Source organism: Canis lupus, chromosome 23 (assembly GCF_011100685.1).
Source record: "Canis lupus familiaris isolate Mischka breed German Shepherd chromosome 23, alternate assembly UU_Cfam_GSD_1.0, whole genome shotgun sequence".
NCBI classification, from domain to species: Eukaryota; Metazoa; Chordata; class Mammalia; order Carnivora; family Canidae; genus Canis; species Canis lupus.
In genome coordinates this window covers 10,846,377-10,870,504 of record NC_049244.1, presented here as the reverse complement: position 1 = coordinate 10,870,504, position 24,128 = coordinate 10,846,377, and the positions used below count along the sequence as shown (strand labels likewise).

The 24,128-nt window shown below is 39.0% G+C and overlaps 1 protein-coding gene across 4 annotated transcripts in view; it reads left to right on the top strand.

Moving 5' to 3' along the window:
- Window positions 1-24,128, top strand: part of ULK4 (unc-51 like kinase 4) — a 603,320-nt gene that overhangs the window by 541,850 nt on the left and 37,342 nt on the right. The window lies entirely within an intron of this gene.

Sequence of the window (24,128 nt, the reverse complement as noted above, 5' to 3'; positions counted from 1 at the left end):
TCCTGCTCTCAATGGGGTGAGAGGGGGATCTGCCTTCTGAGTTGGTGATCCCTCAGATTGTTAGTCTGGCCAGTGTATCCACTGTGTACCGCCAAAGCCCCAGACATTATCAAAGAGAACCATTTCTAAAGGACCTTGAAATAGCTAAACTGTCCATTCCCACCAATCAGGGTCATGTGACTTAGGGAGAGAAAAAAGAAACTTCATTAAAAACAGCTCAGAGCATCTATAAAGCAGACTTTACATACAAGCCCCAAAATACGCATTTTGTGTGAGCTTTTTCTCTTATTTCCAAAACTCTCCAACCTGTGTCCTGTTGACTCTAAGCTTCATTTGCCTTAAGTCTACCATTGACCTAATATATTTATTTTTACCCTTTTTAAACAGAGGAGGTAGTATGTAATACTATTCTACCATATGAATCGCCCTATGTGTATACAAGCATGTAAATATCACTTTCTTTAACTTGCAGTTAATACATTTTCCAACAAATGTAGAGTAATCTAATTGAAGAGGAGAATTGGGGATTGTAGCAAGCAGGCGTTTCAATCACAGATTCTAAATTGCACTTCAGTTAATAATGAAATTCTTGCAGGAATTAGCTGCAGACTTGTAGTCAAGAATCGAATTTGAAGAGTTGTCCATATCGATTTGTGAAATGTAATGATACTTCTTCTCGTGATCAGAATGCTATGGATTTGCTGTCTGCAGAGAGAATGGGAGAACAGATCAGAGCAGTCTGTCCTTGGGGAGCCCAAGCTGTGCTGAAGCAAATTGCCCCCACTAATGACCAGTGGCGGATACAGGAATCCAGTCATTGTGTATACTGTATGATAAAGGCCTGGCTTTATTTTATGTATGCATTTATATATATAAATGCATACATCTATGCAGACATATTCATATATACATATGTGTCAGTATTTACAGAATTTTGTATATACATTTACAATATGTATTTTCCATACATATATATATATACACACATATACATACACATGTGTTATAAAATCCATTCTTTTATTAAAAACAGTTTTTCAGTTCCAGAGGCTTCTTACATGCAATTTCTATGTCTCTCAAAACCATTTTCAACCAAGACAACATAAATTCTAGAATTTACTGAATGTCTAAGTATTTGAATTGAAAGTATTTGCTTTATGTAATAACATAAAATCTGATTTCTTTTTTGTATTTGATTAGAGTTTAACTCATCTTTCGTCTAAGAAACCAGTGAATAGGGAGGGGTACCTGGGTGGCTCAGTCACTTAATCATCTGGCTCTTGGTTTCAGCTCAGGTCATGATCTCATGGGTTGTGGGATTGAGCTCCATGTCGGGCTCCATGCTCAGAGGGGAGTCTGCTTTGGATCTTCTCCTTCTTCTCCTCCTCCCATGCATGCATGTACTCTCTCTCTAAAATAAATAAATAGGGACGCCTGGGTGGCTCAGTGGTTGAGCATCTGCCTTTGGCTCAAGTTGTGATCCTGGAGTCCTGGGATCAAGTCCCATATCAGGTTCTCTGGAGGGAGTCTGCTTCTCCCTATGCCTATGTCTCTGCTTCTCCGTGTTTCTCATGAATAGATAAATAAAATCTTTTAAAATAATAAAATAAATAAATCTTTTTTTAAAAAAAAAGCCAATGAATAGCTTATACTTAAATATAAATATTTTTTGAGGGGATCCCTGCGTGGCTCAGTGGTTTAGTGCCTGCCTTTGGCCCAGGGCGTTATCCTGGAGTCTGGGGATCGAGTCCCATGTCAGGCTCCCTGCATGGAGCCTGCTTCTCCCTCTGCCTGTGTCTCTCATGAATAAATAAATAAATAAAATCTTTTAAAATATATATATATTTTTTTTTTTTGAAAAGTTGTGTCAGTCCCTAGTCTGTTAACTTGTACTTCATTGTAATTCTTCAAAGTCCCCAGGACACTCCTACCTCCTGGGCTTCTTTCGGATGTCCTAATTTTTCTGAGCAACTAAAGTGAAACTGTCACTTTTAGAAAAGAGGGCATTACCTTGGTGATTCTTAGGAGAATATTGCCATTATACTCATCTAACGGTCACTAAGGACTGAGTCAATAGTGTCAAGATGGACTTAAATGAAAAGTGTTATCACCTAAACCATCAGAAAACTGTAGGTTGCACTGCACAGACATGAGGGGCATGAGGGGCAGTCTCCCACTGTATGTAACAAGCCTGATGGTTCCCTCCTAGTGCAGTCATCTCATTTGGCTAGGCAATTACCTTGTTTGATCATTTTTCTCTTGTGTTGCTAATTTTTTTTCCAGTCTAATATTTTAGTACAGTGCTTCCTCCATGCAAGAGTGAAATGTGTATAGTTAGTCACAAGACGCTGAGAATCAAGAAAAGCAAAGGAAACCCTCCTATGATCACAGTGTACAAGGTGAAAGAGGGAAATGCCCTTATATGGCCTTTAATGAAATAGAAGAGAAAAATGATGGCAGGTTAGTCCCAGAGAGAGAGGATGCCCTCCACCTCTAGCCTTTGCCTTTGCTTTCATCTTCCCTCATTGTTCTTTCCACTTGTCCAAACCCTGTTTCCCTGTGTCTAAGTTAACCCTTTGCATGCTGCCTGCACACAGAGCTGTCACCCCCCAAATGGGCACTTAATCCTCTGTACATAGTAGCTGCACCTGAGCCTGTTTTCTATATTCTTGAGTTCCTATTAAACTTTTCCCATCTACTCTCCCTGCTGCATTAAGTCAGGGTTGTTATCTCTGCTACATGCCTTTGTAGACACTTAATAAATGCACTGAATTTAATAAAGGATCTTCTAAATGAAACAGATGTTTAGCAGTCCCCTCGCTCAGTGTAGCTTTCTTATTCAGCAGAGAATTGGTTAATGACTATGGAATAATAGGTGGTATAGTGACAAGAGCTTGATGTCTCCTCCCCAGGGGCCAGGCCTGTATCTTCCTGTGTCCCTGCTCTGTCCCTAACCCAGGCCTAGCACACCAGAGATTCTCAGAACCAGCTTACTGAATGGAAAAGCAGAGAAAGGGCTACCTTCTTAATGCTTCAGCCTCAGTTTAAGTAGCTGCCATCTCAGTACGTGAGCTAAGGCTGGCCTGGCTTCCTGCTGAGCCAGACCTGTAGCCACAGTCAGAATTCCTCAAAGCAACACAACCAAATTGTTGCTGAATCATGGAACAGTGCAAGATAACCAGGTGCAAGCTCCACTACCCTAACACATAGGAATGCTGGGAGGTAGCTAACCTCCACCACCCATAAGAAAGAGGAAATGTTTCAAATCTACTTTTTTTTTTTTCTATTTTTGTTTTTAATCTTCAGGTCTTTCTGTTCCTGGGGCTCTTGAACTGCAGTAATTTTGCTTGTTAGTTTTTCTTGACTTGATACCTATCCCCCCAGGAACATCCTGGTGGATCTGCCTTTTTCACCATCTGCAAGTGGGATTGGACTGGGGGAGGGGCACACTCGGGATCTTGTAGGCATCCTTACTACCAGCCATGCCCCCTGTGGAGTAGGCCAGGTCACATGCTTGGGTGCAGGATTCCTGGATGTGGGCTCCTGGCTTGCTGACAAATTAACTTCCTGTAAATACAGCAATGAGACCACTACTGTATTTAGCAGATACTGTTAACTCCTAGTTAAGAAAAATGTTCATTCTTTGCCTTATATCTGAATTTAAAGTTTCTTTCCCTCGATGTACCATGCCCACTGTTATGTTGTTGTAATTCAGCCATAAGCTATTTTGTTTTCTTCTGCCTCAGTATCCACTTGCAGAGAGCTCTTTTATATTTGTATGCATGTATGTTTAATTTACACAAGTGATACTGTTCTTATTCAAGGGATCATGTTCCTTCTTTTGTTTTGTTTTACAGTTTTTACCTAACACTATACTCAAAAACCCCATTCATGTTACTTTATGTTCATGTAGTGAACAAAATATAGCATACGTCTATCACTTCTGAGTCATATTAAGTTGTGAGAAACTTTTGTATCTATCTAGACAAAGAAATCACTGTGGAATGAATATATAAAAGTTTGGGTTCTACATTTATTATTCAGGGACTCCAGCTCTTCTTTGCATCCAGAATAGAGAGCTGGGGATGGACTTGCTGGACCATACTGGGGCATCTTTTCTTTCAGTAAGTCCTGACAGATTGTTTGACAGGGCAGCTGCAGCGGGCTAAGCCCCCACAGTGGTCCATGAGCATTCTTGACTCTTATACATCCTTGTCAACATTCATTATTACCTGCCTTACTGTTTGCCAGGCACTTCTATCCATTCTAATGTGTGCAAGGTAGTATTTCACTGTAAATTCATTTTGCATTTCTCTGCAAATTGGTGCTTTTGTGAAATTCCTGTTCATATCCTTTGCCCATGCTTCTGTTGGTATTCCTGGCTGATATGCGGATATTGCTGATATATTCTAGATATTTATATGCAGATCTAAAGATGGAAAATATAACCTCCATGCTGTCGTGTTTGTTGACTGTCGTGTCCTTCACTGACCAGAAAATTATCAACTTGTCTTTGGTTTGTACATTGTGAGCTTTGCTTAAGAAGCCTTTCCCTAATTCCCAGTCATAAAGATAACCTACAATGTGTCCCTTTCACTTCATTTTCGAAATGTCATCCTGTAAATCTTTGGCACACATTTATTTCAGTTTCTTTAGTTTTAATTTTGAGTCAAGTACAAATCTTGAATATAGATTTAATATATTTGCGATGTAGCCTAGCAAGCAATACATGCTGAGCATTGGATAATTTGGCCAGAAGTAAGTCAGCATCCATCATTTCTTTTACCAGTGGTTCTCAAACTTCAGTGTTTATGGGAATTACCTAGGAGCTTTGTAGAAACGCAGATTCTTGATCCCTGCCAAAGGTCCTAGTTCATTAGGCCTGGAGTGGGGCTCTGGAATAGGCTTTTTATCCAGTTCGAGATGATTCTGAAGCAGATGGTCTCTAGCTTGAGGGAAACTACCTTATAGTCCAGTTAGGGTAGGTGCATCACTTGAAAAAAAAACACTGTCCACAACAATCCAAATAAGAGACTAAGGACACCTGGGTGGCTCAGTGGTTGAATGTCTGTCTGCCTTCAGCTCAGGGCATGATCCTGGGGTCCTGGGATTGAGTCCCACATTGGGTTCCCCACAGGGAGCCTGCTTCTCTCACTGCCTGTGTCTCTACCTCTCTGTGTGTCTCTCATAAATGAATAAATAAAATCTTTAAAAAAAAAAAAAAAGAGAGAGACTTTGAGCAAAGGGAATGGAATGGAAATTTTACCTGCAACCCCAGTCCAGCCTCTGGGCGCTGTAGTCATTGGAGTGGGGGTGGCACTGGGTATGAGGAAGTAAGGCTTCTATCCCCAAGAGTTGTTGAATATTTTATACCCCTAGCCCGTTTCACACTAATGCTGACTTTCTAAAGGGCACTGGAGACCAGGAATGGTTTTTTAGAGGCCATAACCACCCTAATTAACACCTCTCCTCTTCTTTTAAAGGTGCCCCCTGAAGTAGTAATGGAAATGTGAGATCTTGGGAGAAAGCACCTTCCCAGAGTCCCACTTTGCTGCATTATAAAGGGAAAAAAGTAAGAACCAGAAAGACCTGGCAATTAAGATCCATGAACAGTTTCCAGGCTTTAAAAAAATGGCAGTAAGATATAATTGCATTAAATTGCTGAATGCAAAACTTGCTCCAGAGTGCAGCCGACATGGCGTCTTTCAAGGCTGGGCCTCTCAGGATCAATTCAGGAGCATATTCCCCCTTGAGAAGGATTCTTTTCCAGGACAGGAAAAGGCACTGAGCAACTGTGCTCAGCTCCCAGCCTGGGTTGTTGAGACTGGGCAAAATTCATGCATGGTTCCCTCAGTCCCAGCAACCCTGGAGGAATTTATATTTATGTATATGAGGTTCCGGGGGACCTAGTCACTCTCTTGTTCTTATAGAATGTGCTTTGATTCCAACAGTTGACTTGTATTAACACGTTCATCATCGTTACCAGGGTGGTAATAGCGATACCTTCTGATTCATATGGCATGGTTTACACAGGACTTTCCCCTAGATTATCTCCTAATAATAACCGCTGCTTTTTGTCAAGTGCTCACAATGAGATGGATGCTTTACATATATTATCTTTAATCCCCCCAAGAAATCTGTGCTTTTATAGTTGGGGGGACAGAGACTCAAAACCACTGAAATTTCCTTTAAGCCACATAAGCAGTAAGCAGCAGAGCTGGAGGTAGCAGATTCTCCAGTCATGTGCTGTGTATACAGTAATTTAAAGAAAGTGCAAGCTTATATTTGTCTCAAACCATAAACACTCAAAATATAGCATATGTCTATCACATCTGAGTCATATTAAGTTATGAGAAACTTTTGTATCTATCTAGACAAAGAAATCACTGTGGAATGAATACATAAAAGCTTGGGCTCTATGTTTATTATTCAGGGACTCCAGCTCTTCCAGTTCCTAATTCAGTGATTTTAAGGGAGTTATTTAACCTCTCTGACTTCAGTTTCCAGATCTATTAATTGGACAAAATAGCAAAGCTTATTTCGTGTAGTTCTTAGGAGGCTTGCATGGCATGATCATACAAAGGGTTTAGAAAGTGTCAGGCATATGGTAAACACCCAATAGTGTTAGATGTTTAAGAAACAAATATGGTGATATGATGGCATTTGCTGTAGCAGATTGGAGATGTGCTTGCTTTAACCATGTTCCAGGATTTAGTCTAATAAAACAATATGTGCAAATATTTCTTCTTCTTTACTAGAACCTAGCTTTTGAGAGAGCCACAGCCTTGCAGGTTCTCAATCCATTTTGATCTGGCCTCTCCCAGAACTGACAACCGTTAAACACCTTGCTCATTCTGATGAGTTACAATAACCATGCACCTACGACATGAAAAGTACTTTTAAGTCTTTTGACCCATTGAGATCTCAGTGGAAATAAGGTGGCCTGCAGCTCTTATGGTGGAAACCACCTGGTTGGCGAGGAAAGTTGCAGTCATGAGCACTCATATGCACCTGCCCACAGCACCCCCTCCACCCCCCAGAGGAGATGCCCACAGATGTGTGGGAGAAACAGCCTGCACATCCATTTCCAGGGCTGCCTGAGTGTTCACACAGCCATTTCAGATTGTCTCCAGGGCCATCTTGTACTAGCTTTACTATTCCATTTAAGTGAAAGAAGGACCCCATTTCATTAAAGGATGTAAGACATATCTAAACTCATTTTCATAGACCTGCTACAGCTAATGATACCTTTTCAGACCCAGTCCTTTACTCCTTAGACTCCGCCATCCTAGTCAGTGGTACGGATTCCTCCAGAGTTTTGTTTAGAACAAAATTAACATTTTCTGGGAGTAAATTTTTTAAATGGATCTGTCTTCTTTTACCAGTTATGGTAGAAGGTTAATCACTGATTAAGAGCACTTCACCCAAATGCTGCCCATTTTCTTTATAAACAATCACTGGATACATGGTATCCAAACTGTAGTTCTAGATTTCTCTCACCTCACAGAATACCCTGCTGATTGCCTGCTGCTGTCACTCTGAGGTGACTCAGGTGGCTGGCTGACCCTGTGCAGCAGGATTTCCCTCAGGACACATTACAAGCCCAGGACTTTTCTTCCTACCAGCACGCTGCATAGTACCCTTATTATATAGAAGACTCTGAATAAAATGTTTTAGGATAGTGGTAGCTACACTCCAAAACAAAAGATTTGTTTGTAGTGTTTCTTTCCAGCTCTCTGCCTTTCAGTACTATTATGTTTGCATTTAAGAAATTAAAGTTTTGAACTAGAAACTAAATACAATAATATGCCAACTTACTGAATTTAAAACCAAACTCAAATATCAATTTTTATTCAAATATAAAATAGCCATTTTTTAAAACTAGCCTAACAACACAGTTCAAACCCACGTGGACTTCTTAGAGTATCACACTTCTACAAAGTGCAATTTTGAGACCCAAATTTTTAAAAATATCTTCTCAATTCTCTGTGCCAGAGAAAATTCCACCTATTATTATTCATTGCCATTTACCAGTCATGAAATGGAAGAATGGAAACAAAGGGATTTTTTTTTTCTGTCATGTTTTCTTTATATTTGCCTCCATTAGGATTTTCTCAAGAGGTACGATAAAGAGTTGAGAACAATTTTTTCCTTTAGACTCATTAATATTGTACATTAATCCCTGGGACAATGGTATCGGATACACCCATTAGCTAAAGGGTCAATAAAACTGCATCAATAGGAGGGGGGGGTGTTGCTTGATTCCCTGCAGCATTTGTGAGTTAACAGTAAACAGATATCAAAGGAAAGGAGTTTGGCAGCAACTTTCCCAACCTGAGGACCAGAGAGTAAATCTTTCCTGTCTATAACCACAGAAAATTATTCTAGAGGGTGCCAGAGGCCCTGGTTTGTGGTTTAGGTAGCACTGTGGAATAAATCAGAACATTCTAGAATATTCTGGTAAATTTCTCCATCAGAATTCCAATTCTGTTCAGCATCAGCCATTTATGGTGAGGTTCCCACTATAATAAAATTGATGGAATATATATTTGACCAACAAAAAAATATTTGTAATTTGGTAAATGCGTGTGGGGGTGGGGGAGGGACCAGCAGGCTGGAGCTGAACTGGGTTATCTTTTCTTCCATCATAGAAACTTCTCAAATCCTAATGTTGGATATTTACCTTTATAAATAGTCAGCTGTGCGGGGTGAAAACTTAAAAAGTAAAGTGGTAATGTTTCCAAATCAGAAGAAATGAATTTGATTTGCTAGGAAAATAGACGTGTGACTATCTATTACATTAAAATATTCAATCATTCAAGCATTAAAATGTTTAATGAGAGTACTAACGTTTTCAGAAAATGTTACAATATTAACTTAGAAAATTGCACAATAGTTGGGGAGCCTGGGAGGCTCAGTCAGGTAAGCCTCAGACTCTTGATTTTGACTCAGGTCATGATGTCAGGGTTGTGGGATGGAGCCTTGAGTCAGGTTCTGTGCTCAGCAGGAATCTGCTTAAGATTCTTTCCCTCTCCCTCTGCTCCTTCCTCTCTGCTCATGTGCTCTCGCTCTCAAAGGAAAAAAGGAAGGAAGGAAAGGAGGGAAGGGAGAGAGGGAGGAAGCAGAAAATTGCATAGAGAAATGTATGGGCTAACTGCAAAAGATAGGGGTGCCTGGGTGGCTCAGTGGTTGAGTGTCTACACCTTTGGCTCAGTTTGTGATCCCCAAGTCCTGGGATTGAGTCCTGCATTGGGCTCCCCTTGGGGAGCCTGCTTCTCCCTCTGCGTATGTCTCTGCCTCTCTCTCTGTTTATTCTCTCTCATGAATAAATAAATTAAATCTTTAAAAAAATGCAAAACATATTCCAAGATGTTAACTCACTTAAGATTTGAATGCCTATTACATGCAAGATGCTATTGTAGATGCTGACATACATGGTAAATGGAAATGTTCCTGCCTTCATGGAGCTTCACACATGAGGGAAGGGGGCACCACATACTAGTTTTTGTTTTTTTATAACAGCTTTGTTGAGATATAATTCATATAGCTCATTTAAAGTATGCAAATCAATGTTGGATTGTATATCCACAATTGTGCATCCATCTCTGCAGTTTTATCACCCCCGAAGCAACCTAATACCCATTAGCAAACACTTCCCATTTGCCCTCTTTCTCTAGCTTCTGGCAATCACCAACTTTTCTCTCTATAAAGTTTTGTCTTCTCTGGGCCTTTCATATAGATGGAATCACACACTATGTGGTGTGGCCTTTTGTGTCTGACTTTTTTCACTGAGTTTTGTGCTTTCAGAGTTCATCTATATTATAGCACGTGTCAGTATTTCATTCCTTTTTTTCTGCCAAATAATTACATTATATTATATCCATTGTATCCATTCATCTGTTGATGGTCATTTGGGTTTTCTCTACCTTTTGCTAATATGAATAATACTGCTATAAAAGTTCACGTATAAGTTTTATTTTTTTTAAGATTTTATTTATTCATGAGAGACACAGAGGGGCAGAGACATGGGCGGAGGGAGAAGCAGGTTCCCCACAGGGAGCCCGATATGGGACTTGATCCCAGGACCCCAGGATCATGACCTGAGCCAAAGGCAGATGCTCAACTACTCAGCCACCCAGGTGCCCCTCATGTACAAGTTTTAGTATAGACCTTTGTTTCACTTGGGTATGGAATTGCTGGTCCATATGGTAAATCTATGTTTAATCATTTGAGGAATTCCTAGAGTCTCTTCCAAAGTGGCTGCATCATTTTATATTCTCACCAGTGGTGTATGAGAGCTCTGATTTGTCCACATCCTTAACATTATCATCACTTGCTATGTTGTCTTTTCAGTAAAAGTCATCCTAGTGGGTAGGAAGTGGTGTCTTGTGGTTTTGATTTGTATTTCCCTGATGGTTGACGATATTGTACATCTCTTCATGTGCTTGTTGGCCATTTCTTTGAGAGATGTTTATTCAGTATTTAGCCCATTTATTAGTTGAGAAAGACTAGGGAAGGGTTCGTCAGGGAGGCCTCCCTGGTAGCCAAGACCTGAGTGCTGAATAGGAGCTGGTCATGTAGAAGAGAATATTCTAGGCCTATAGAACACCAGGTAAACCTATGGTAAGTGAATTTGACTTGCTTAAGGAAAAGATAGGACAGTGAGGCCAGAATGCAGTAGGTGAGAGGGGATGGTGTAGGAGAGATGACTGGGTACCAGAATAAGTGTTAGTTTGGTGCAGGTGCTGCTGTGGGAATAAAGGATTGGGGTGGGCAGGAGTTAAAGCAGAGTACTAGTTAAGAGATTCCTGCATTAATTAAGTACAGATACAGGTGATGATGATGCACTGCTATAAAGGGATTTGAAGTGTACTTTCAAGGTAGTGCCTTCAGGACTAGCTCTTGTGTTGGATGTAGTGTGTGAGGGAACAAGATAATACAGAGGACCACTAGATTTTGCCTGGATAGTTGGTGAGATGATGACCCACAATTGAAGTGAGAAGTAAGCTCAGCTTCAATTTCAGAGATTTCTACTTTATTATTGTCAAGTTGGAGAGCTTCTTGGATGTGCAGATTGCTTCTCATCAGATTTGTAAAATTTTCAGCCATTATTTCTTTGAATATTTTTTCCGCCCCTGTCTCTCCTCTCCTGATACTCCCATTGTACATGTACTGTACATTTCATGGTGTCTCATTTCTTAAGACTCCCTTCATTTTTCTTCATCATTGCTTTCTCTCTGTGCTTTGGATTGCATAATCTCTACTGATATATCTTAACTTTGCTGATTCTTTTTTTCTGCCTATTCAAATCTGTTGGGAGTCTCTAGTGAGCTTATTTCATTTATTGTACTTTTCAAAATCAGAATTCATATTTAAAAATTTTTCTCTTTATCAATATTCTGTATTTGATGAACATTGTCATCACACTTTACTTCTTTATACATGATTTCCATGAGGTCTTTGAGGATATTTCTGATACTGCTTTGAAGTTCATGTCTGTTAAATCCAACATCTGGGTCTATCGCAGTTGTTTCCTGTTTTTTTTTTTACTGTATGGATCATATTTTTCTGTTTCTTTGTATAGTCCTAATTTCTTGTTGGAAACCAGATATTTTAGATAATATATTGTAGCAGTTCTGGTTACTGGTTCCCCTTCCCCCAGAGTTTGTTATTATTATTTGTTCATTAATTTGTTCCATGACTAACAATATTACTGTAGTAGAGTCTATTTTTTTCCACCCTCCCCACAGTATAGAGCCTCTTGTGAAGCCTTCTCAAGAGTTCTGCCTTGGGCATTTGCACAGTCACCCTGGGATGATCATGGTTTTACTAGGCTGTCTATGTCTTTCCCTGATCTCTCTGTTAAGCTGTCTGCCTCTTTGGTATCACATCTAGCTGTAAACTTCTATTAATTACTGATTGCTGTAATTGTTTATGAGAATGCTGTAGGGTAAAAATTGCTCTGCATTCTGGTCCAAATAAATGTGGACCCCTTTGCAGGGGAATTTTTTGAGACCAGTCCTCAACTTTTGTTCTGACCCCAGGAGGGTTCTCTTTTGGGCTCCTTTCATGGTTCTCTCTGATAAGAAGCTGGCCTGCAACTTAGCCTGCTACTATGATGAAGCTACTAGCCTTCCCTTACTTGCTTACCACCAAAAGCTTCTTTGTTTTTAGAACATCCTTGGGCTCGAATTTCATCACACTCTGTTCCAATAAAGTCAATTCCTTTGGGGACAGCTTTGGAGTTCTTTGTTCTTATGGCCTGCCTCTTCCTTGTACAAAATCTCTGAGCCACAACTCTGGAGCTGGGGGAGGGCACAGTGGCCAATTTCTCTCAGAGTGACACCTCTGCTTTATGAGCAGGGATAGGATAGAGGTGGCAACCTCTGGCCATGTCAGCTTATCTCTTTCAGCATGGAACCTCTGCCCTATGAACTTCCTGGGGTGAGGGCAACCAGGGCACCAGCATTCTCAGTGTGCCACACCTGACAGAGAACATCTGCTGTCTGTATGGGAACTGGGTGAAGGAAGGGAGCTTCCAGTTTCTCAGCTGTACTTACCCAGAATTTAGCCTCTTCAACACATAGTTGGGCAGGATGAAAAATGTTGGTGTCTTGCCCCTCTTGGAGGTGTATCATAGGCCCTAACTTGGAATTGGCAGGAATGGGAGCCCTGTATTCTTTGCTACACCAGTTTACAATGGAGTTTTCATCATGCTGAGCTGGAAGGGAATGGAGAGGATTGTGGTTGACCTGCCATAGACTTTCACTGTTATCATTGTGTGTGTTAGTAGATTTTTCTTGAATAAGTATTTCTTCATTTGCTGTATGCCATTCAGACAATTTTAGACACCATTTTAAAAAGTTTTCTACTAATTTTGCTTGTTTTACTGGGATGTGGGTCTGTGGAGCTCCTCACATTGCCATTCCAGAATCCCGTAACACCATTTTTACTCAAAAGAACAACTACTAACAAATAATGGTTAGATTGAAGCAGTTAGCAAGTATTTTTCTCATAAAATGAAGTCTGTCACTTCAGGGAAAACAACTAACAGCAGTTCTTGCCATAAAATAGAGTTTTCAAGCAAAAATTAGAATTTTAGGGATACATAATAGTCACCACTGAGAGTTTGACAGTGTTCCAATAGGTAAAGACTTTTCTGGTGAGATCAGTGGTGATAATAATTAATGTGATTTTTTTTTTTTATATTCTATCACAAAATATATCAACATTTTCGGCAGATCCCTACAATTCAGTAGATGAGTATTTTTGAGATGACAAAACACAGGAGATTACAGAATTTTGTATGGTTAATGACCTACTCCAAGTGCAAGATAAACCAACGGATTTTCATGTAAAAAGGGCTTGGGAAGTTTACTGATCTGGTTTCCAGTCCACATCACAATTATCCTTAAGAAACTTCACTTGTCGACTTCTGGTGTAGCATCGAAGAAGAATATTCACAATCATCTGAAAAGAATATGATACTTCTCCACTTCCCAGTTACATATCTGTGTGCGGCTGAGTTTTCTTTGTATATTTCATTCAGAACAATATGTCCCAGCAGATTGAATGCAGAAACAAATTTGTGAATCCAGTTGTCTTTTAATATATCAGACATTAAAGAATTTGCAAAAATGTAAAATAATTACACTCTTGCTCTGAAATTTTCTTTCTTAGGAAAAATATTTTTTAAATATTAAAAACATTTGCTGATATGAATAGTTTTGTTATTTTAAAATGAATTTATAAATATTTTTAAATGTCTCATTTTTTATTTCTAATACAATAAATATTGATAAATAGTCCCCGCATGAACAGATGATCTTCAGGGTTTTCATTTCCTTTAAAGGTAAAGGGTTCTGAGAATAAAACATTTGAAAACCACTTACCTATGGGAGACCCATATATAATGTCTATTAGATAAGTGTTTTCATGTATGCATGTGTGTATCTACATATGCACACATATACATATATAATGAAAGCCTGCACTGAACAAAGATGTATTCTTTACAAAGACACATGGAAATTTAGAAGTTATCTCAAAGTTTCTTAACCAATTTAAAATAAATTATATACTCAGACCACATCTCTAACCACAGTCAAATTAGATTAGAAATGATTAATAAGCTATCCCATCACCATTACCATTACCACCACTACCATTTTGGGGCATGGGGAACTGTGGCATATTACCTACTCTTGAATAATAATGGCTTTAAGAGAATTTGATGATGTTCAAACTGAAAATATTTAGAACTATTCTGGTCATCTATTTCCATAAAACAAACCACACTGAAACTTACTGGCCTAAAAAAATTTTATCTGCTGACAGATCTGTAGTTTGGCTTGGACTCAGTAAAGCCAACTTGTCTCTGCTCCTCTGCACGATGGGGCATCAGCTGGCACATCCCAAAGGCTGGGGGCTAGAATCATCTGAAGGCTTACTCTTAAGTCTGTTATCTCTTTACACGGCCTCTTCACGTAGCCTGGGCTTCCCCAGAACATGGTGGCTACTTCTAAGGATGACCATCTCTAGAGAACCTTGTGGAAACTGCATTGCCTTTTATAACCCACCTTCAGAAGTCACTCCGTATCACTTATGTCTGCTCCAGGTCAAGTCAGTAGGCTGAGGGAAGCAGGAAATTACACTTCATCTTTTGATAGGAGGATTGTCAGAGAACCCCTGGGCTTTAAAACCACTATAGAATTGAAGTAATAAAATTAAATAGCTTGACTTAGGCAGCACATCAGAACTTTGGCTAGAGGGACATTTTTAGTGTTAAAAACAAGAAACGGGGATCCCTGGGTGGCGCAGCGGTTTGGCGCCTGCCTTTGGCCCAGGGCGCGATCCTGGAGACCCGGGATCGAATCCCACGTCGGGCTCCCGGTGCATGGAGCCTGCTTCTCCCTCTGCCTGTGTCTCTGCCTCTAGAACGTTGAAAAGAAATGTGTTGATTATTCAACCAAAGAAGCCTGTAAAAGAGTAACAGATTAAACCGGGAGAAATCAGAAGGAAGAAAATGCTAGATATAAGAGTAGAAATTAATGAAATAGGAAGTAATGCAAAACCAAAAGCTGATCTTATAAAATGCTAATAAAATAATCCAACTAGCTAAGGGGAAACGAACAAATAATTACACACCAACAATAGCAGCAACAACCAACATTTAGTGAGCACTAGATGTATTACTTTTCACTTTTATTGCCAAGGATTCATCTAGGCATATTACATCCATTAACCAGTTTAATTTTCCCGACAATTAGATGAAACTGGCACGTTAGATAACCCTAATTTACAGATGATGAAACCAAAGCATTGTAGAGGTTAAATAATTTGCCCATGGGACACATAGCCGCTAAGTGCCCTAATACTTTTCATCTTTGCTGCATCTGTGTTGATGCCCGTCTTTTCATTCCTAATAGTGTTTTGTGTCCTCTCTCTTCCTGAGCAACCTTGCTAGAGGTTCATCTACTCTCTTGGTCTTTAACAACCATCTCTTGACTTTGTTGATTATATTGTGCGCACTCATTTCTCTTTCGTTCATCTTTGTTCCTGTAGCAAGTTCTAGTTACCTTAGATTTATTCTGCTTTTCTTTTTTTTTCTAATTAATTTGCATAATAAGCTCATGAGTTTTTAGCCTTTCTTCCTTTCTGATATAAGCATTTAGGGCTACAAATATCTCTCCTTGGTCCACTTGTGCTGCGTTCCACAAGTTTTGACATATAGTGTTTTTTATTACATCTCAGACCTAACTTTTAAAAACCATTTCATCATCCCATCTTTGAAGCATAAGTTATTTCTTTTTTTTTTGTCATAAGTTATTTCTAAGTGTGGTTTTAGATTCCCAAACCTGTGAATTGTTTTTTTGTGATTAACTTCTGATGGAATGGTGTATGGTCAAGAAACATGATCTCTGTAGATTCTGGTTCTTCAGATTTTTTGAGACTTGCTTTATGGCCTGATATATTATCTTTTTTTATGAATGTTCCATGTGTGCATTAGAAGAATATACATCCTTCAGTTGTTAGGTGTAAAGCTCTCTCTCTCTCTCTTTTTCCATTACACTGAGGTTGTTAATTATCTTGTTCAAATATTCCATATCTACTTAAATTTTCTATATGCCTGATTATCAGCCAGGTGGTAAATTTGTGATTTCTCCCTAGAGTTCTATCAGTTTTTGCTTCCTATATTTTGACACTATTTTACTAGATATATTGGAGTTTAGAATTGTTGTGTCATACTGATGATTTGAAACTTTTAATATTTTGTAGTAACTTTCTCTGTCCCTGTTTATGGTTTTTATATTAAGGTCTATTTTTTTTGTTTAGATTAATATGGTTATGCCCAGTTTCTTTAAGCATTACTCCCCTGGTTGGTCTTTTTCCACATATTTACTTTCAACCTTCCTATATATCCTTTTGCTTTTTTAGAAGTGGCTCTTACAAAGAGCATGGAGCTGGATTCTGGTATTTTGCTATTCTTTGCATAACTTTCTCAGTTACACTTTTAACTCAGTTTTCTCAATTGTTCTCTTTTATTGTAAAATATCTTTCATACAGAAGGGTAAACATATTTGCATGATTTAAAGAATAATTATAATGCAGACCAGATGAGTGACTGTGATATAGTTTAGGATGCACAATTGCCAGTCCCTCCCCTCCGACATTCTGCTCAGACCCCTCCTAAATGTAACCACTTCTCACCTGTATTATGGTCATTCTCTTCCATTATAACTTTAAAATTTCTCTTATTTTCTAATAAAAGCACTTACGACTTTGTCCTTGCAGTAGACCTTTAATTAAAAAGTAGAAATTTCAATATGTAGCCCTTTTATTCTTTTCTTAGTTCTAAATAGGTTCTGTGTCCCTTTGTGCTTCATTTGTTCTCTCTTGTGGCATTAGCAGTATGTTTTAAATATTCAAAATTAGGGGGGCACTTGACGGGATGAGCACTGGGTGTTATACTATATGTTGGCAAATAGAACTCCCATAAAAAAATACAAATAAATAAATAAATATTCAAAATTCATGAGGTTTTTAAAAACTTACTTTTTTTCTATTTTAATTGCATTATAGGTCAGAAAATGCCATCTATATGATGTCAGTTCTTAGCTATTGAAACTATTTGTAGCCTAATAATGTGTTTGGTTTTTTGCACTTTTTCAGGTTTGAAAAAAAATGTATATTTTAGTTTTACAGTACAGGATTCCATGTATAGCCATTATGTTGATTTTACTAGTTGTGTTACATTCCTATCTCTAAGATCTCCCTGATGTTTTGGGCCACTTGATAGACCAATCAATGAGGGATGTGACACATCTCTCACTATGATTATTGAATTTCAGTATTTCCTTATAATTTGTTCATTTCTACTTCATATATTTTAGGATTGTGGTATTTATATGTATACAACATAGGAATTGTTAGTTTCCTGGCAGCTTCATAGAGAATTCTTCTCTTAACACTGTGTTTGGGCCTTCATCTTCATTTATAAATAATGCTTTTTGCCTTAAGATCTGTTAGATCTGTTTTACCTTTCTTTTGCTTGTATTAGTCCGGGTTCTCCAGAGAAACAGAACTAACAGTGTGTGGATGGGGAGAGTTATACTAGATTTCCATATATATGTATATAGATAAAGAGATTTACTTTAAGGAATTGTCTCACATAATTGTGAAGGCTTGGTGAGCCCCAAATCTACAGAGTAGGCCAGCAGGCCAGAGACCCAGGGTAGCATTGCAGTTCAAATCCAAATCCAAAGGCACTCTGCTGGCAGAATTCCCATCTTCTTGGGTCAGGGGTAGTGAGAGGTGTGGGTGGTATCAGCCTTTTTCTATTGAAGCCTTCATCTGATTGGACGAGGCCCACCGCAATATGGAGGTAACCTACTTTATTTAAAGCCTACCAGTTAAAAGTTAATCTTCTCAAAAAAAAAAAAAAAAATGCTGGGCAGCCCCAGGTGGCGCAGCGGTTTAGCGCTGCCTGCAGCCTAGGGTATGATCCTGGAGACCCTGGATCGAGTCCCACGTAGGCTCCCTGCATGGTGCCTGCTTCTCCCTCTGCCTGTGTCTCTGCCTCCGCCCCCGTGTGTGTCTCTATGAATAAATAAATAAATAATCTTTAAAAAAATGCTTTCACAGAAACATCTAAAATAGTGTTTGGCAAAATATCTGGGTACCATGGCTTAGCCAAGTTGAAACATAAAATTAACTGTCACACTTGTTATTTCATTTTCCATCTTTTTACCCCAAGCCATACTCCCTCTTTTATGCCTTAGGTAAGTGTCATATAAATAGCATCAAGTTAGATTTTGTTGTTTTTATCTGATCTGACAATCTCTGTCTTTTAACTGGTCTGTTTATTCCATTTGCACTTATTGTGATCCTATATGGAGTTAGTTTTTTTTCTATTGTTTTGTGTATTTCTGATTTATTCCCCTTCTGTTTTTTCCTGGCTTCTAATAAACTGATTGTAATGTAAATAAATACATACCTTTTTTCCTGTTCTACTGGTTTGAAAGATATATGTTCTTTCCCTTTTATTTAGCAATGATCTTTGAAAAGTTAGCAGGTATAATTGATTTAACAAAATCTAGAAGCAGTGCTTCTCAAAGTGTGAACCACAGATTGGTGCCAGTCCAAGAATTTATTCTGGTACTAGTTCACAATGAGATTAATATATAGATTGAGTTTCCACAGCACATAAGGACAGAAATTGAGACCTTGGATAAATTTGAGAAAGGAACTGGAAATTCAAGTTGTGGGGTACCAAAATAAGCATGTTCCAAGGCAGCCACACCAGCAAACACAGCCACATGTTTTAATTTCTTCCTCATGTTTTCCTGATGGGGATTTACCTTATTTCCTTGCTAGCTCAGCTGTATGTTTAAGAGAATATTTTATCAGCACATGTGGCTTTTATAATGTGAGAATTTCTAGTCTATCCAGGTCTTAATGTTCTATTGTAGGGATGGAAGTTTCTCACGATGCATCTTTATCAATATTGATATGTATTTATTTAAAAGGGAGAAAACACTCAGCTTTACAAAGGGCTGGAATTTCCTTTCTCCAGGTATAAATCTTCCCCCTCCAGGCCTGACCATCATTTTGGTGGCTCAGTGTGTGTACCCATCTCCATAAAAAGGGAATGTTTCCGACCTTATAATTCTTGGCAGGAAACAAAGACCATCTCTAATGATAATACTATGTACTTGCTATTCCTGGCTCCCTTGCAACTGAGCCACAGACAAGTGATTTCAGCCATTTGTGTCAGACCCCCTCATTGCAAAGTTTGACGTAGGAGCTAGTGACATAAGCAAGGGATGGTGAGTTTGCTATCTGGAGAAGTGATGGGATCTCACTTTGCCAGATTGACTTCCTGGCACTTCAGAGCAAAAACAGGACTGCTGCCAGTCATGACTGTCTTATGATGGCCTTTCCAATCAGAACTGGCCCTGCTGCAAGCTGGAATACCTTGTATCAGAGGTGGTGATTGGTGTGAGCTTTGTCCCTGGAAGCTTAGCCTCAAATTTTTCAGCTCCCCCCAAAATTGTGAGCCCCCAGTAGCTTTCTCTGCTTAGAGCAGCCAGGGCTGATCTCTGCAGCTTGCTACTAAAAACCATGATCCCAAGTGTTATATTTATCTACGTTAAGTTTCTGATTCTACTGCGCCAACAAATTCATGTTCTCTTGAAGAAGGAAATGTCTGAGATGGCTCACTATCTTACACGTGATACTGAGTACCTTCACTCCTGCAACTTTCCAAACCTTCTAATGTGTCCCTTCCTTTAGTATCCATATACCAGTGGTAACAGTCACTTGGCATGGCTAAAGGCTCTCTATTCCTTTTCCAGGAGATCTTTGAACACCACTTGGTTGTCCCCTCTCACTGCACACTCTACCATGTATCTCCCCGATTTAATCCTGGGCACTTCTACAGGCTGCTGCCCTTCCCAATGTGGCTTACCTCAGAGCACAGGTATATCTGCAGGGCTTGCTACCCAAGATGACCCTGAGTTACAGACTCAAGCAGGTCAGAAGAAAACAACAATGCAGAAGACAGACTTACAGCTGGGCTCTAAAAGATCATATTACCTGGCCCAGAGAACCCCTTATCTCAGAGAACACTGCTAGACATGTATCCAGATTCCCTTCCATTTGTTGAATAATCAGAAGTCAGTCGTCTGCATTTTACTGTGTGAAGAAGTAAATTCGGGAGAAGTCAATCAAGCTGAGACCTCACTAACCTCTCTGGCTCTGCAGAGACATTTGCGTTGTTACTCTGAATGTGCTCAAATAGAAATGTGGTAGCACACTCCTGCAGTCACAAGATCTTAATTTTAATGAATATACCTCTTCTCTCGTTTTCTTTGGAAAGTGAAATTAACATTTCAGCATGAACTACAAATGCTAAATTGTTAATAGCCTCCCTAGAGTTACTTCTTGCTATGACACCTTCAATGATCATCTTGATTTAAGCAGAGTCAAATATCGGTGTAGGCTCCTGAACTGGAAGCTCTTTAAATGCTCCTCAAGAAGAATGAAGTCTTTTCTCCCAAACCCTGGGAAGAAGACAATACCAAGTAATTATTATCAGAAGCAGTGCTGTAATTTTTTAAAATCATTATGTCTAAATAATAATTATAATATTTGTTCATTTGTATTTGAATGTTTGATGTTTTATGAATTTTGAATATGATATTGATTTTGTTCTGACGTAAATACACAATTCTGTCTTCCAGTCTTTGGCTGCAGGCTGTTGTAATATTTTCATATTAAGAAAAAATTCACTTATTCTTGAATATTATGAAATTTTCTATATCAAATTAGGGAATAAATTATTTTGATTTTTTAAATATTTAACCAAACATATTTATCTAAATTTGATAGATATGGAATCAAAGATAACTGCTCTGCTAACATTAGATCACTTGAAATGTTTGTGATTCCCTGTACTTCCTCAACAGACATTCATTGTGAATTTCTTATTTAGAATCAGAGCTTTTTATCATTTCCCTTCATTTTAAAATGATCTGTTCACTTTAAATAAGGACCATTTTGCAACTTGAAATCTGAACTTTTGGGAGAGTAATTGGAAGTAAATAAACAGGGCTGCAACTGGGCAATATTCTAAATATTTCAAGAACTTTGAAAATAGTTAAAAGAAATGGCTTCTTACAACATGCTGCGTTTCCACAAAAATACTTCATTTGATCATTGACTTGAGCATCCAAAAAATAATCTTTCATGGCTTTGTTCTCATCAGCCTTCCACCTTTTTATTCTTCCTTCAAAAGGCCACCAGATGTGTGAGAGCCAAGACGGTGGTGTTAGCGTCTACTGTCATCCACGTCCTCTCTCCTTCTGGACCCCAGACATATGAAAAGCTCGATTTACTGACTTGCTTAAACAATTTTAATAAGTCTTAATTCAGATCTTATTTTGTTTCCACTCAATAATAAATTGAAGAAAACTCCATTTATCTCTGAAAGTTAAACACATTTAAAACTGATAGTTGCGATTCTTTAACTATGTCTGTGCAAGTCTCCACTAGCCACACATTCTTTACAGTGCTTAGATATATAAAAGTAGTTTCCTGTGAGGTATGAAATGCCCACTTTCTTCACCCAAGTGCTTCAAATGATTCTCATTTTCCCATGCTCTTGCTCTGACTCTGACATCCTCAGCATGACCATTCATCACCAGTTAGGCCTGGGATTCAGTGACCTTCGTAAATAGAAGCTGTTAAATTTATTAATATCATAAAAATATTGTATTAATCATGAAGCGAAGATGGTTTTAAAACCTTAAACTGAGTTTTACTATAATGATCAACATCAAATAACTCTTAGAAATAGAGTTCCTCTTCCCAAATGGTGTTACATCCATCAGGGATTCAAACTAATTTTTCACAAACAAGTATTTTGATACTTTACAGATATTTGGATTGTGAAATTTGTTAATGATGACATATCTGATACTGAGCATTCAGTGCCAACCAAATTTTTATTTCGTGTTTATGTCCTGTCATATCTCTTCATTTATATTAATAGATACTTAAATGTTTTTACTCAGATGCATTCCTTTGCCATACTGTAAACATAGCCTGTTTCTGTAGAAAACTGTGATCAACCAGCCGTTCTACCCAGTGTTTAAGTTGTTAATTAATGAAAAGTTAAATAAATGAAGATTAGTTGAAATCTTTTTCAGCTGGCTGTATACCATTAAATAAGTTAGTGCTCACATGTTATATCCATTCCTGGCATGTAACTTAGAGCTAATTAGAAGTTATCTTGAGGCCTGGGAAGCCTCAGTCCATTGTATTCAACATTGTTATGTTGAAATGCACATTTCCCCTCATCTTAAAAGATTGAATAGCATTTCATTTAAACATGAAATAAAATGCCAGCTGGTTAAGAGAGAAAAAAATGTAGTTAGTATAATATTTTTTGCATGAATGGCACCATCCCTGCAGGGTACTGATTTCTCCCCATCTCACTCAGTGCTCAGGCTTGACTAATGAAAGCGGCAAGCAGTGTGGATGATCCCCGGGCAAAAAATGACTCAGAAATCACACCTTTTCATTCTGGACTGAAATACAACAGCGCCCTTTGACCCTTTCTGGATCTGATCTATCCGTGTGGCTGCACTATCTTGAACAAGTCCCTGAGCTTGAGGGATTCTATCCTACTAGACCCCCTATTATGATCATCCTTCTCAATCTGGATTCGGCTTCCTCCCCACCAGGACTTCGGGTCCTGATTATTCTAGATCAGAAAAAAGTCCCCAAAACCTGTGAAATGGTCACAAGTTTGGGGGGCTGTGATAAAAGATTTAATTTTATTGGGTCCAGAAATTGTTCAGTCTGTATTGCAGGATCTGAGCTCATGAACCTTCCTTGGGACTGATGTTTGGTTATTTGTTTAAAGTGTCCTGGTGCTTCTAGCTTATCTATAGCATAACTGAGGCAGGAATGCCAGCCCTGGTGAAGGAAGCACTGGTTTGCAGAAATTTAGTAACAATATTATTAGTGAGTAATAATAATGTCTTATTTGTTATGGCTCCAAATTAATGTGACCTTTTTTGGAGTTGGGGGGTTTCATAATTGTGCTCTTTCTTATCTCTGATTCTGGGTCTAAAATTAAGAGGAAGGAAAAAGTCAATTCGACAAATGCTTACCTGCTATGGACCAGACTTTGTTCCAAGATCTGGGGATGTGTCAGTGAAGCAAAACAGACATAAATCCCTCTTGTGGACTTTACATTCTTATGGAGGGAAGTAGACAGTAAATGAGGGAATGATAGAGGATATCAGAAAGTAACAAGTCCTAGGGGGAAATTCACAAAGGTATGGGCAGGCAAGGCATGAAGGGTTGTGGTAGCAATTGAGAGGTGACATTTGTGTAAAGACTTGAAAGAGGTGGGGGAGTGAGTACTGTAGGAGAGTTTAGGACAAGAACATTGCAGGCAGAGGAAACAGTAGGTGCAAAGGCCCTGAGATAGGAATGTGCCTAACCTAATGACAGCCAGGCATGGCAGATTCAAGGAGCAGCAGCAAGGCCACCAGTGTGGAGAGAATGGGGGGCGGGGGTGGGGGGAGGAGACCAGCAGAAGATCAAGGACAGGTTACTTACTGCAATACCAGGGACAGAGATAACTGTGGCTTGGCCCAGGGTGGTAGCAGTTTGGGTGGTGAGAAGGGGTCACATTTTAGATCCACTGTGGAGAGAGACCTGACAGATTTCCTGACAGTTTGGATATGGGCACAAAATAGGAAAGGGAATCAAGAATGACTACAGGAGGGGCACCTGGGTGGCTCAGTCAGTTAGGCATCTGTCTTCAGCTCAGGTCATGATCCCAGGGTCCTGGGATGGAGCCCTGAGTGGGGCTCTCTGCTCAGCAAATCCTCTTCTCCCTCTCCCTCTGCACTTCTCCTGCTTGTGCTCTCACTTGCTCTCTTTCTCTCTCTCAAATGAATAAATAAAAAACTTTTAAAAATGTTAATTAAAAAAAGAATGACTGCAGGAAGAGTTGATTTTTGAGGACAAGATTGATGCTCAGTTCCGTTCACTTTAGGACATGTTGAATTTGAGATGCCTACTAGACGTACGAGATTATGCCCCTGGCA